We start from the raw sequence: 14,421 nt of genomic DNA, 5'->3' as shown, positions 1-14,421 counted from the left end.
AAATCTATGCTACACTCAAGGTATAATATGATATAATAACAACCTTTTTAACCTTTACGTATCCCTAACTGAAACCTATGGAAAACACCTCTTTCACCTTGGTGAAATAACTCTTATCCAGACTATGATATAATAGATAGTATCGCGAGGAGGTCCAACGTTTTCTGGAAAAAAAAGTGTCTTAGATTCCCACCCATAGATGTCAACACCTATCAGACATTGGATTTTCTTCCAAGGTATTTGAAATGCTGAAGAGTCGCTTGTCGTGGATGCTTATAGTGGCCCGACTTCCCTACCCTAGGTATGTACTGTACCTCTGTCATTTGAAACCCTCGCAGCAATAGGACTACCATGTCCCGCTTACTTGAACAATTGATTGTATATAGGCATCACTTGTATCATAAGGCAAGGGCGAAATTTGGAAGTTTCTATTGTAGATTTGTATAGTTCTATAACATTTGGCAAGGAAACACATCATACTTCCAATGACGATTGATATTTACAGTGTACACTATTACTAGTCGTAGTACTGCATTCACCTAGGGCTTTCTTTGCAGTGAAAAGGAGAATTTAAGCCTTGCTAGAGGATTTCATGAAGGAAAGACCTTGATCTAAAAATATTATGCTTTTTAATTGTGGTATGATTCCAAATGCGGTTCTGCATTAGATTAAATTTTGACATACTTCAGTTCATGTAAATATGATAATTTTGATCAACGTGGATGGTAAGAATTGTTTCTGGATTTTTAACTTGCTCATTACTTATTTGTTTATCATGAGATACTTGTTTCTCTTCATAATGAAAATCAATGTGGAGTTTAGAAATTGTTAGTTACAATGTGTTTTGAGAGCCATTAAAATAAAGTTCCAATTGATGAAAATTCGCGTGGAGTTTAAAAATTGTTAGTTACAATGTGTTTTGAGAGCCATTGAAATAAATAGGCTTCTTGAGGGCTAAATTAGGCCTCTTCTAGGCCAACCTATCCTTTTGGTAGCTTCTAGACCAATCTTTTTACATAAAATATATTTCCTTTCTTTGATACATGAGCCCTTCAAGGGGCTTTACATCATGACCTTGAATTTGACTCTTCACAACTCTAGAGCACTCAATGGGCGCTTTGACCTAGGAAAATAACCAATGGGCAAGAAACCCATTTCATAATAAAATAATTTTCTTTTTACAAATAAATATTTTCTTTTCTTTCTTTTGACAAGTACAATAATTACATCTAGTCATGACATCATTATAATTATGAAGACCGACATTATTTACTTCTTCAACAAAGCTTACTTCAAACCCTAACAATGTTCTTTTGCCATAACCTTGAAAAATTCCTCAAAATTCTAATTCAACCAAATTATAAAACAACTTACAGTGATGATAATGTTCTTTAATAGAGCACATGGGGAGGTTAAAGGGAGGAGTATGCGAAGTGGACTTGTCTCCGATCAATGCTATGTCAATGTAACCTACTTTTTTGGATGAATTATTTTTCAGTATTTCCTATATGAATATTAGTTGTGGTAGCTTCTAAGGCTTTAAATCATTTTTCCCCTTTCTATTAAGTAGGTTTTAACGGTTCATACAAATAAATATTAGCTTGAACGTTTGTAAAAGGAACATTTAATTCTAACTAAACAAAATTTCATTCTAGCAACACAAAATTTAATAATGCTTGAATTTCTATACCAACTAGTCATAAAAATAATTCCACTAAATAATCTAGAAAAAGACTTCCCAAGACTAAGACAACCACGAAATAAGCCAGACAGAGGCTTCTTAAGACCAAGCCAGCCACCAAACAATCTTCCTTGAACAAAAACAAGATCTCCAATGAGTCAACAAGGTTGAACTTACCAAGATTGTAACTTTTCTAAATTTTGGCTTCATCAATTAGGTCCACAACTCCGGCTTCCAAAAACTTGTACCTACAATAACCCAGGAATTACAGAAACTCACACGAGTGGGACAATAATAGTAGGATATCAAACTTCTTTTTTTGCTGAGATTCTTCTTTTCTTCGCTACGGTGATTTCTTATCTTCTGGCCTCCTCACACTACTTTTCTATCACAGATCAAATTCCAAGATGTGTGTCACTAGAGGAAGTCTAAGCCCTCCTATTTATAGTCTTCACAAGGCTAGAGTGGGCCTCTCTAGACCGACTTTATCGTGGATGTCCGAATTGGTCATGGGGTATTTCTAGAATTTTTCAAACCTCAAAATCATATTTTCTTTCTTGATGCTAGAGGCCAATCGAGTCTATTACATCATGAAATAAAATTTGACTCAAGACAAAAACCCTAGAGCACTCAAAGGGTGCTTAGACCTAGGAACCAAAAAATTTGAGCATGAAACCCATGCTTTAGTAAATAAATTTTCTTTTCTTTTGATAAGTACATAAGAGACACATCATGTCATGAGCCAAATAAAATTATGAGGACCGAAACTAGTTACAACTTGTACTTCACATTTCTTCTTATCCGCAAACTTGCTTTGAAATGAGGTGCATGTGTGATGTCTCTCAAAGAAGGTCGAATGTCTACTTTCTATATCCTTCCAAGGGCTCTTTAAGCCCAATGGGTGGCCAACTTCAACTAGCTAGTTGCCTGTTCTTGGGAGCACTATAAACATTTTTCGAAAATAAAAAAAATATTTTATTTCTTTGATACAAGTTCCCAAATGGGTCTTTACATAATGACAATGACCTTTTGACTCAAGACAATCCTATAGGCATGCAATAGATGCTTGACATATTAACTAAAGACTCAAGCATGAAACCCATGCTTTATACATTTTTCTTCTTTTGATTAATATATAATAATTACATAATGACATGAGACACATGAAAATTATGAACACTGAAGCTAGTTACATTTCCCAACAGACAAGAGCATGTTGATTCAACTAAGCCATAAGAGCAACACCAATTACGTTTTCACTTTGAATTTCTCGCCCAGTTTAAGACAAAGTTTCATTTGATACACGATGATAGTAAGAGAACTATGGTTCATGATATATGCTTGATGATGAGATTGCCCAACCCTCCAAGTGTAGTGAAACAAGATATCCAAGGGAAACGAAACAAGATCTCTTCAAGATGATGGATAATCTAGCCTTTTGTGCTCACTAAGGCAACCTGCAACACCTCCTATAATTTTGGGCCCAAGGAAACTCTAGAAACCCTAGTGTATTCACATGTGTGAACATTAGAAGACAAATTACAAACTTTAAAAATCTTGACGTGTCTCTCAATAGGTTGAAGAGCCATCTTTATATAGTCTTTCCAAGAGGCTCCATTAGCTCTCTCTAGGCCGACTTTTCCTTGGCTAGACAACTTAGTTTTGGGAGCCTTCTAGACATTTCTAATTTCAAAATATTTTTTCTTTCCTTGATACAAATTCTCAAAAGGGTCTTTTACAATATGAAAATGACTCTTGACTCATGAAAAACCCTAGGATAATTCAATGGGTGCTTGAACTAATGACAATGTGACATGAGCATGAAACCCATGCTTTACAAAGAACATTTTCTTTCTTCTTTTGATAGATACATAAGAATTACATTATGACATGAATCAAATGACAATTATGAAGACCGAAACTAGTTACATTCTTTAACATATCGAAGTATGTGTGTAATTTTTTGTAATGGAATATTAAATGTTATCAGATTATGTTGAGTTCTCAAGTTATCGAGTGAGTTCATTGGTTAGGATGAATAGGTTCTCAATTTCTCAAAATTTTAAATATTACTTGAATATTTTAAATGGAAAGAAATTCCTTATAACTCACTTGTACTATTATAATGTTGTTATGGTTTCGTTAAGATGTTTTTCAACATCCCTTATGACACTTGCTAACAATTTATCTAATTTAATGGAGTGTTATAGGACATGAAACAAAACAAGTGTTGAAAAGTGGGCAACAAAAAATGCTAAATTTAGAATGTGCTAAAATAGAATGTCTAAAAATAGCAGTTTGGCCAGTGAGGTCATTGGCCACCTTGGGTGAGAGATGAAACTGCTAAGAATAGAAAGTTCTAAAAATAGTATTTCTAGGCCCCTTCCTATTTATAGCAGTCGCTGGTCTATCTATAGGAAGTAAAATCGAATTTGGTCTTAACAACAGTTTAAAATATTAACTAATTAATCTCCATGAGTTAATTAGTTGGAAAAATTAAACTTGAAGTCTTTGTGAGAACATGCAAATTAGTTGTCCCACTGATTGAGGAATTTATCATTTATTCTCTCTACTGATTGAGGAATTAAGTATGAGTTCTATAATGAGAGAATCAATTGACTTAGTTCTAACTAGTCAAGTCCAGTTAGATTATTTTAACAAGTTGTTAAAATAATAAAATATAGTTTGTTAATGCTTGCATGCATGTGACAACTATTATTTTAGATAACTGAGGATTCACTCATGGATAACTGTTGCATGTCAGTTCTGTCAGAGACCCAGTTGAGATTAGATGAGGGACAATGTACTATCAGATGCTTGGATCTTCCCATGGAATATTCCTTGCATGCAGGAGGAACTAGTGTCCTCAAGGATTGCGTAGTTGGACCTATGGTTGACAGCAGGTATGATTGGGGCCAATTCACATATGTTTTGTAATTGGACCCCAATCAAAATTGCACAAGGAAATAGGGGATTGGTGGACTTGAGGCCTACATATTGAGGCATAGTGAGTCTATGATCTTCATCTTTTGATTGCAGAGAGTACAGGATAGCTCTTGAGCTGATATTTTTTGTAAACGGAAGAGGATTTCCACTTGATTGATAATACAGTGTTGGGGGTTTTATGCTGGTGCTTTCCCCAGTGATATATCTGTGTTATGTGTGATTATTTCTCTTGATCAGTTATATGTGTTTATGGTTGATGTTGCTCATGAAATCAATTTTTCTTCCGCTTAATGTTTTGTAGAAGTAGATCATGTGTTTTGCTTTAGTACATTGCATTACCAGTTTGATCTACAGGTGAAATTTCTACAACGAGTATTCGTCAGATTTATCTTTGTCGAGTGATGGAAGTTTAGGTAGTATAGAAGAAATTAACCAAACATCTTCTACGTCATCTAGTAGGTGAAGATCAACTAGAGGTGAAAAGATTAGAAGAAAATTCCATAAACGTGGGAATTTTTCTTGCTAAAGGGGGGTCATTTTCTTATGATAATTAGATCATATATGACATCGAGGTGCCCTTGACATAAAAACATCTAGTGAAACAATGGGCATCCAAGGATCTTCCTGAAAACACTTATTTTTCTGTTAATGTAAGTATGTACCACATTTCCCCATCGTCATTACATGGTTTGGGGATGCTTTCCATGGATGACATGAATGTATGTTATGGAGGATTAACTAAATTGATGGAGTATGTCGAACCCTATTACAACTACAATGATTGGGTACAACTAGACCAATATACCAAAAGTATGTGAAGATATGGAGTGGTCGCAAATTATATATCAACTAAAAGACAATGATGAAAATAAGGGTGAAACTATGTATATTGATGGAAGGGAAAAAACAATATGGAATATTGCAGGGATTATAAATAGTACACGACCTGTCACCACAAATAATCAACCTAATTGCATATTCGAGGGACGTGGAGGAAATTGTGTATTCGTATGTGCGATTAATCAATAGCTGCAAGGGAAGAGTTTCTTATTGGTTAAAATTTGAATAGAATGAATACAAATATTGCTAGTATGGGGGTGATATGTATTCAATTTTACCCAACTTGTAAGTAATCTCTATTGTATGTTATGATTTCTATTTACTACATTAAGTTTCTATATAAATTTAGACATATGTCAATAGTGGTTTTCTTATTAATATAATGATTATTAATTGTGGATGAATTGAAAATTACATTTATTTGATAAACAGGGTGATAAGGGGAAGGCACCAACTTTAGAGCAGTCCATAGTGCTCGTGAGGAAGATGTTACTGATGATGCAATTTTTATGTCCGTCGATCCAATGCAAGCAATAAGGAAGCTTAAAATCAAAACAAACAAGAAATTTAATTCTTTAATTCCAAGGGAGCCTTAGATGTTGGAAATAATACTAAGAGGGGGGTGAATTAGTATTATCAGATCAATAATTTTATTTCCCAAACAGATTTATATGTGCCACTTCAGTTAAGTGAACTAGCGTGCACACACAATTGTGATTAGAGAAACCAACTTATATCCAGAGAACTTGTGATTTAGACAATTTATCATGTGTTGATCTTAAACCAGTGCATCAGTAACTTATTAGACAGTGCAGTAAAAATAGAATAAAGAATCACACATAAGAAACAGACATGAACACCAAGATTTAAGGTGGAAACCCAATGTGGGTGAAAACCACCTGCTGCTGTCATCTCCGTCTTCTTTTAATAATAATAAAATCTATTTACAATATTGTACTGGTGCATACTCATACCAGTATGTAGGAACCCACCTGCAGGAGGCTACAACCTTCTCTCATTTTCCAGCTTCTACTGGAAGGGAGCTGTAACTCCCTAGCTCTTGTACTAGCCAATTTGTTTACTAGTACGTAGGTGTCGACCTACAGAAGGCTACGACCTTCTTTCTTCCTCCAGGGACCACGTTTGATGAATTTTCAGACTGGATACTCCTGGATCACAAAACCACAATTTGAAGGCCACATTTCATCCAATTTTCATACTGGACCCATAAAAAACTTTTAAACTTAAACTGCATCAACCAACATTCAGTTAATCTGCACAATTAGATCACTGACACCATAACACTGTGCTGAACCCAGAAACCTACATCATCATTCAGAACCAACTGTAACCTCAAAAACCATGCATTAGAATGTATACACTACTTGCCTGAACCCAAACTGCGTGTATACGCTACTTCCATTAATCAAACTTGCATATACCTTCAAAACTACTGCAAATATAAACTTCTAAATCAAGTCTGTACCAACCAGCAATATACTGAACATCTACTATCAACTTACAGAGCTTTACATAGGCAGCAACATAGATCACTTCTTCTCACTTATACAATCAATCAATCAAATACCAGCCTCTTTATGCATTCAGTCTTACATTCAGATCTAAGAATACTTCATTGACAGACAACAGTAAAACAACAAAATTTGATTAGATAGATCAGTCAGATCTGAAAAAGAAGCTTTTCTTTTGTATACGCTATTTTGAAGAGTATAACTTGCATGTACACACACTTTTGAAGAGACGAACCAACATACAGATCTGAAAATATCAACTCATAACTTTGCTGCACTTCTGAATTTCAGACAAACCCAAATCATGACATTTAAAGAATAAGATAGATTTACACAGTCAAATCAAGCCCAACCAATATCAGATCATCCAATAATAAGTCATTCAGGTCTCATGATCCTGATCCAACATTGAATTCAAGGTACACAAAGTATTTCAGATCAAATCACAAACATAGCCCCTGCAACATAAAATATACTTCAGATAGAAGTATTGCTTAGAAACCCATACACTTGCACGATTGGCCTTATGACCTTCTCCTTCTTATATAGCTTTAGGCCCTTTTTCAATAACTTGGACCAAAACCACTTAGGACCAATACCTTGGACCAAATACTTAGGGTCAATACCACAGACCAAATACCTCGGACCAAATACCTAGGGTCAATACCACGGACCAAATACCTTGGACCAAAAACTTGGTTTTCCAACATGTACGCGCTTTTCTTCCTATGGAGTGTGTGTATATGTATACGCTCTTTTTGTTTTGTGGACCAACGTGTATACGTTGTTTTGACTAAGTGGACCAGCATGTATCAGCCTTTTCCTTTACCTTCTTTATTCTGATTAGTAGACCTTAGTTCCATATTTCTGTTCTTCTGTACCATTGCCCTATAACCTCTGAATATACCTGCTGTACTGTGAGTTTCCTTTTACTAAAACTGAATTGACCTGTGAGTGAGTTTTCATCAAGGACAACACTTGTATCATGATGCCAACAATCTCCCCCTTTAGACTTGATGGCAACCATAATGGTGTTGATTACTGCAAGCTGTAGAAACTGTTAGAGATAACATGCAACACCGAAATACTCTCCCCCCTTGACATTAAGGGAAAAGTGGAACTTCCCTCCTTTGATATACATTATGTTATCCATGCTCCCCTTGAGTACATGTTGAGTCTGCAGAGATATGATTCAAAAGAATAACATGATTCTATAACTCAACTAAGTGAGTATGACCTCCTTATGAATAGTGACTCATACATACATCAATCACCCAACCAAGTGGGGATACACCACATTTGACTCATTCACCCAACCAAGTGGGGATATACCAATTGTTTATGCATGATAGAAATATAATAAATATTACATCATCCATCCCATGCAAAGTGGGGATACAAATTACATCATTTGTCCAATAGGACTCGTTCAAATGTATGAGAAGTCATATCACACCCTAGACCTTTATACGACTTAAGCAACAAATGGTATAAATATCTGAAGTCATAGCTGGACTCAGCAACCATAATGCCAACAATGCAGAATGCGTGTGAAGGCTAATGCTCCCCCTGAACTTGTGGTACCTGTGCATTGTCAACAAGTCATTCATCAAGGCATCTTTGTCAGTCAGATAAAAATCAATGAACAAAGCATATCGTTAGACTGTAATCATCAACATCAAATAGAGCACCCATAGCAGAGTCCGACCCAATGTTTTTCTATCAGAAAAACATATACGCTTCTTTAGCCATAGAAACCCGCGTGTATACGCGACTATACTTCATGAAACCTGCGTATAATAACCTTCCCATGAAAAACTGGATTTAGCAGCAGGATGATGCAACAACTACTCCCAGCTTTTGTCTAAGATATTCAAATGTTTCTCTAGGCAGTGGTTAAGTGAATATATTAGCAACATGTTCTTTGGAGGGAACATACTCCAATTTGACCTTTTGTTCAAGCACTTGTTCTTGTAGAAAATGGTACTTGATGGGTATGTTCTTGGTTTTGAAGTGCATGACTGGATTTTTTGAAATACTGATGGCACTTGTATTATCACATAGAATGGAGATGGGTGGAGTATATGTGATCTGAATGTCTTGCAAAGTTTGCATCATCCAAAGTAGTTGTGTGCAACAAGATGCAACAACCACATATTCTGCTTCAGCTGTAGATAAAGCAATCGAACTTTGTTTCTTGTTGAACCAAGATACTAACTAGGAACCCATATAGAATGCACCACCACTAGTGCTCTTTCGATCATCAACACTTCCTGCCCAATCTGCATCTGTATATGCATGAAGAGTAAGGTCTGTATCTTTAGGATACCATAGTCCAAAGTCCTGAGTTCCTTGAAGATATTTGAAAATTCTTTTGACTGCCTGGAGATGTGATTCCTTTGGATTTGCTTGGAACCTTCCAACAATTCCTACTGCATGCATGATGTCAGGTCTAGTACCTATTAGATAAAGCAGACTTCCAATCATAGATCTGTAAAATGGTTGGTTTACTGCTGGTGATTCATCATTAGAGCTGAGGTTGCATCCTATTACCATTGGAGTACATACTGGTTTAGAATCTTCCATTCCGTACTTTTTCAAGATCTGCTTGAGATATTTGGTTTGTGAAATAAAGATACCATCTTTTGTTTGCTGAACTTGTAGACCAAGAAAATAAGTAAGTTCACCAAGTAAGGACATTTCAAATTCTTGCTGCATTACTGAAGCAAAGTTATGACTAATAGATTCTTCATTGCTAGCAAAAATGATATCATCAACATAAACAACAATAATTAGCAATTTATCATTTTCAATCTTTGTGTATAAATTGCTATCTACAAAACCTTTTGTAAAACCTTTTTGGTGTAGATATTTGTCAAGGCGATAATACCAAGCCCTTGGAGCCTGTTTCAGACCATAGAGAGCCTTTTTGAGTCCGCATACAAGTTTTGCATCATTTCCAAGAATGAATCCTTCTGGTTGTTCAATATAAACTTCTTCTTATAAATCTCCATTAAGAAAGGTTGATTTTACATCCATTTTATATACTTTGAATTTTTGAAAACTAGAAAGAGCAAGAAACATCCTTATGGCTTCAAGTCTGGCAATAGGTGCAAAAGTTTCTTTAAAATCTATACCTTCTTGTTGGGCATACCCTTTGCAAACAAGTCTTGCCTTGTTTCTAATAACTTCTCCATTTTCATTCAACTTATTCTTAAATATCCATTTTATTCCTATAATATTTTTATCACGAGGTCTAGGAACTAACTCCCAAGTATCATTCTTTTCAATTTGATCTAATTCTTCATCCATGGCCTTGAACCAACATTCATCTTTGTAGGCTTCATTTACATTCTGAGGTTCTATGGAGGATAGTAATGCTAGATAACTTGAGGTTCCTGTAAGAGTTCTTCTTGTCTGTAGTCCAGACCCTTTTTCTCCTAGAATTTGAGATTCTGGATGATTCTTCTAAAAATACCTGGATGGAGTCTTTTCCCTATCTGCTGTATCTTCTTCTAGTGCTTCATTGGTTTCTTCTTCAATATCATTTTGATTTGATGCAGGAAAGAAATCCCCATCTTCCTCATTGTCATATTCCTCTATTGATTTCATCTGTTCTGGATTTCTGCATGCTTCATCAACTACAACATCAATGCTTTCAACAATTTTCCAAAGTCTTTTATTATAACATTTGTATCCTTTACTTCTGGAAGAATAACCAAGAAGAATACCTTCGTCTGCTCTAGGTTCAAACTTACCAAGTTTTTCATTAGTCCTTTTGATAAAACATTTTCTTCCAAAAACTTTAAAGTATTTTATAGTAGGAGGCTTACCATACCAAAGTTCATGTGGAGTTTGAGTGCTATTTACCCGAACATTTTCTTTGTTGAGAATAGTCACGGCAGTAAATGCAGCTTCACCCCAGAAGGTTGCAGGAGTTCCAGATTCATCTAGCATAGCTCGAGCCATTTGTTGAACTATTCTGTTCATCCTTTCTATCACACCATTTTTCTGAGGAGTTCTTGCGATGGAGAACTTCCTTTTTATTCTGTGTTCAGAAAAGTCAAAAAATTCATCTGATATGAATTCTCCCCCTCGATCAGATCTGAGACATTTGATTTTTCAATTTGATTCATTTTCAACCAAAGCTTTGAAGGATTTAAACTTTTCAAATGCTTCATCTTTATGCTTTAGAAGACCTATCCAACACATTCTGGAAAAATCATCAATAAACAAAATAAAGTATTCTTCTCCACGAGGTGATTTTTTCCTTGTTGGTCCACATAAATCAGTATGGATAAGTTCAAGAGGCTTACTTGCTGACCCTTCCTTTTTAATGAAGTGAACTTTGGTTTTCTTACCGATTTGACATGGTTTGCATATGGTATTTTCTTGGATACTGATATCTGGAAGATCACGAACTGCTTTGAGCCTGCATGCTTTTCTTATTTGAGAAAAGCTTAGATGTCCCAATCTTCTATGCTACAACCAATTTTCATCTGTTTTTGTTAGATATCATTGTTGTTGTCCTCCTTTGAGTATGTATAAGTTGTTTGGAGTTCTTGTACCTTTGATCACGGTCTTTCCTGTATGAAGCGCATGAACAACACATCTGTTTGATTGAAACACCACTTTATTTCCTTGATCACACATATGATTGACACTCAACAAGTTATTCTTTAAACCATCTACATACATAACATTTACAGCTTTAACCTTTTCTTTCAAGAAAACAAAACCTTTACCTTTAATGACAACTAGAGTTTCATTTCCAAATGAGACATTCTTTACTTTTTCTAAAGCATTATATGAGTGAAGTTTCCCTTTTTCACCTGTCATGTGTTTGGAGCATCCACTGTTGATGTACCACTAATTTTCTTGTCCTTCTACATATAAGGCTATACCACATCTTTTTGATTGAGATTCCTTCCTTCTCCATATCTTGGGATTTAATGGCGTTTGCTCCTTTTGAAGTGTTGGCCGAAATTTGTTCCTGCATTCAGATTCTTCATGACCAAAGTTGTTACAAATCAAGCATTATATTTCATTTTCAAGAGGAGAAAAGTTATTATAGGAACTTTTCTTGATTCCTGTTACACTCCTTTGATTTCGTTCTTCTCTAGTCATGATGGTTTGTAAGCAACGCATTGAGCAGCCTTGTGCCCAAAGTTATGACATGAAAAACATTTCCCATCAAAGAAGTTTCTGCGACCATCAAATATTTTGACATTTTTTACCTGTTGGTTGCGGCTTCTACTGATATTCATCCTTGGAGTAAATTGAGTATGATTTACCTGATGATTAGTTTTAGGCCTTTGCTGACGATTGACATACTGTTCACTAGTCTTTGCTGCATCAAGATAGCTTTTGGTGGAGGTTGACGACTTCTGTGATTGAGATGATTCTTCAGTATATCCAAGACCTGTCTTTATCAGAGGAGAACGCTGAACTTTGATAATTTCATTTAAAGTTTTTGATCCTTTAGCAAATCTAATATTGAGAGATTTTGTCTTCTCAAGATCTTTTCTTAGACCCACAATTTCACATTCTAGATTTTCATTGTGTTTTTCTCTTTCAACAAGTTGGTGTGTCAAAGTATCTATGATCATATTCTTTTCTTCTAAACAAATTTTGAGTTTAGTGATTTCTTCATGAAAGTCTTCCTCTTCTAATGCATCCAAAAAATCATCATTGTCATAGGCCATGAGAAGTCTATAATCTTGTTCAGTTTCATCTTCATCACTATTAGATAAAACATCACTATCTTCATGTGTGTAGTAACTACTTCTATTCACAACCTATTTCCTATTGCCTTTTGCATATTCCTTCCCTTTTTCGTATTTATCTTTATGAGGACATTTGGCAGCATAATGACCAACTCTACCACAAGCAAAGCATTTGAAAGATAGCTTACCTATGAACCTTCCAGAACCCCGTTGAAGCTTCTTCACAAAATTTACCTCATCTTCTTCTTCAGAAATGTGTCCTGATTCATTGTTCTATTCCTTTTATTTTCCCTTTGTTGATGCTTTAAATGCGGCTTCTCTCATATTTGATGGACCTATTTTTCTCATTTGAAAGGCAGTTAGGATTCCATGAAGTTGAGTCACAGTGATAGTCTGAATATCCTGTTTTTCTTCTATGGCAGACACTTTTGACTCAAATTTAGAAGACAAAGATCTCAAAATTTTCTCAACTAAAGTAACTTCCTTTATTTCTTCACCTAGATTCTTCATACAATTAACAATCTCATCTATACGTAAAAAGTAACTGGCTACACTCTCATCATTATGCATCTTAAGAGTTTCATACTGAATTCTGAGAGTTTGAAGCTTAACACGTTTTACCTGAGAGTCTCCTTCGTAGCTCTGAATGATTTTGTCCCATATTTCTTTGGCTGTCTTGAGCTGCATGACCTTGACAAATTCTAATTTTGACAGACTTCCCAGTAATGTATTGACAACTTTGGCATTAGTTTCGTATAACTTCTTACTTGCAGAGTCTGTAGGAATTGCTACTGGAAATTGATATCCTCCTTCCACAATTTCCCAAACATTGGTTCCAAGCGATTGTAGATAGGCTATGGTTCTTATTTTCCAATATACTAAGTTGCTCTCATTTAAGATTGGTGGTATGATGGATCCCATGCCTTCGTGATTATTCATCTTGAAAGATCTACCTTCAAGCGATCAAGCTTCTTCTGAAGGACCTGCTCTGATACCAATTGTTGGAAATAATACTGAGAGGGGGGTGAATCATTATTATCAGATCAATAATTTTATTTCCCAAACAGATTTATATACACTACTTTAGTTAAGTGAACTAGCGTGTACACGCAACTATGATTAGAGAAACCAACATATATCTAGAGAACTTGGGATTTAGACAATTTATCATGTGTTGATCTTAAACCAGTGCATCAGTAACTTATTAGATAGTGCAGCAAAAATAGAATAAAGCATCACAAATAAGTGACACACATGAACACCAAGACTTAAGGTGGAAACCCAATGTGGGTGAAAACCACCTGCTGCTGTCGTCTCTGTCTTCTTTTAATAATAAGAAAATCTGTTTACAATCTTGTATTGGTGCAAACTCATACCAATACGCAAGCATCCACCTGCAGAAGGCTACAACCTTCTCTCATTTTCCAGCTTCTATTGGAAGGGAACTGCAACCCCCTAGTTCTTGTACTAGCCAATTTGTTTACAAGTACATAGGTCCCGACCTACAAAAGGCTACGACCTTCTTTCTTCCTCCAGGGACCACGTTTGATGAATTTTCAGACTAGATACTCCTGGATCACAACACCACAATCTGAATGCCACATTTCATCCAATTTTCATACTGGACCCATAAAAAACTTTTAAACTTAAACTATATCAACCAACATTCAGTTAATCTTAACAATCAAATCACTGA

This window comes from Pinus tabuliformis, chromosome 2_1, assembly GCF_031772625.1.
Source record: "Pinus tabuliformis cultivar Carrire ecotype Pingquan chromosome 2_1, CPIR1, whole genome shotgun sequence".
Classification (NCBI taxonomy): Eukaryota; Viridiplantae; Streptophyta; class Pinopsida; order Pinales; family Pinaceae; genus Pinus; species Pinus tabuliformis.
The sequence above is the reverse complement of the archived record's forward strand: the minus strand, read 5'-3'. Positions refer to the sequence as shown.